Genomic DNA, 1,880 nt, shown 5'->3' with positions numbered 1-1,880 from the left:
TATATATATATATATATGTCTTAAATACATAGAACACTTTACATGCATACACACATATATATGTATAATATACATATAATATATATACATACAACTATATTTCACATGCTAATTTTTAGTAGCCAGAGGCAAAAATTATAATTTAGATTGCTTTGAATCCACATATACCAACATAGAAATAAAATGTGCTACTTACAGATAAGAAATCTGAGGTCTGAGAGGTTAAGACATTTTATACAAAGACATACAATGCGTAGACCCAAAGCTAGACTTTTTAAAAAAATTTTTTAATGTTTATTTATTTTTCAGTCAGAGCATGAGTGGGGGAGGGTCAGAGAGAGAGGGAGACACAGAATCCTTAGCAGGCTCCAAGCTCTGACCTCTCAGCACAGAGCCTGATGTAGGGCTCAAATCCATGAACTGTGAGATCATGACCTGAGCCAAAGTCAGACGCTTAACTGACTGAGTCACCCAGGTGTCCCCCCAAAGCTAGACCTTGAATTCAGATTCTTTTGCCCCTAATGCCACAGTTTCTACTTCTAATTATATTTATTATATGGTTATTAAATTTAAAAATTTGAATGGAAAACTGGCATTCATGAAATTTATAGTATTTTCATCCTGATTATATAATGTTAAGAAATATTGGATCTTTGGTCAAAGTAAAGTTTTATACATATTTACCAAATAAATCAAGATTTTTATGTCTTGACTGAGAATGAAATATTGAATAAGAATTCATCTATTTATTATGGAAAACACACAGGAGCATGGTCCCCATTATTCTCACACCCTAGTATCCATGCCAAACTCTCTTTGAGTTCCGGCAGGACATCTAGCTTTAAGTTATTCAAAATGGAGTTTGTCTTTGGTAAGCCTGACCTAATTAAGCCTGACCCTTCAAAACAGCCTGGAGAGATCCGAGACTCAAATAAGCAGAGATAAACACTTTTTTTTCTTTGTTGCTGTGGCATGCATCAGACAACTGAAAAGAAATGGACTCTCTGTATAATCTTAGGATTCCTAGAAGTAGATTATTCCCCGGCCAAGCTTCCAGATGTGTATGTAGCCTGGTTTCAGCCTTGTGATATCCTTAGCAGAGAACCCACGTAAGTCTGTACCCAGACTTCTAACCCACAGAAATTTTAAGAAAACAAATTGGTATCATTTCAAGCTCCTAAATTTGTGTTAATTTTTTTACATAGTTATAGATAACAAATGCATCTAGTGAATAAATAATAATAAAGAAAAAAAGGCAAGGCTGAGAGAGATTTAAAAAATAATTTTAAGAATTATTTTTAAAATTTCTCTCAGCCTTGCCTTTTTTTCTTTTAAGGATTTAAATCCATGAAACGATGCTCAACATCACTCATCATCAAGGAAACACAAATCAAAACCACACTGAGATATCACCTCACGCCAGTCAGAGTGGCTAAAATGAACAAATCAAGAGACTATAGATGCTGGCGAGGGTGTGGAGAGACAGGCACCCTCCTACACTGTTGGTGGCAATGTAAACTGGTGCAGCCGCTCTGGAAAACAGTGTGGAGGTTCCTCAAACAACTATCCATAGAACTCCCCTATGACCCAGCAATATCACTGCTAGGGATTTACCCAAGGGATACAGGAGTGCTGATGCATAGGAGCACATGTACCCCAATGTTCATAGCAGCAATGTCAACAATAGTCAAATCATGGAAAGAGCCTAAATGTCCATCACCTGATGAATGGGTCAAGAAGATGTGGTGTATATATTATATATATATGTATACACAATGTGGTGTATATATATATATATATATATATATATATACACCCACACACAATGGAGTATTACATGGCAATGAGAAAGAATGAAATCTGGCCATTTGTAGGAAAGT

The sequence above is a fragment of the Suricata suricatta genome, chromosome 13, assembly GCF_006229205.1.
Source record: "Suricata suricatta isolate VVHF042 chromosome 13, meerkat_22Aug2017_6uvM2_HiC, whole genome shotgun sequence".
Classification (NCBI taxonomy): domain Eukaryota; kingdom Metazoa; phylum Chordata; class Mammalia; order Carnivora; family Herpestidae; genus Suricata; species Suricata suricatta.
This window is presented reverse-complemented; position numbering follows the sequence as displayed.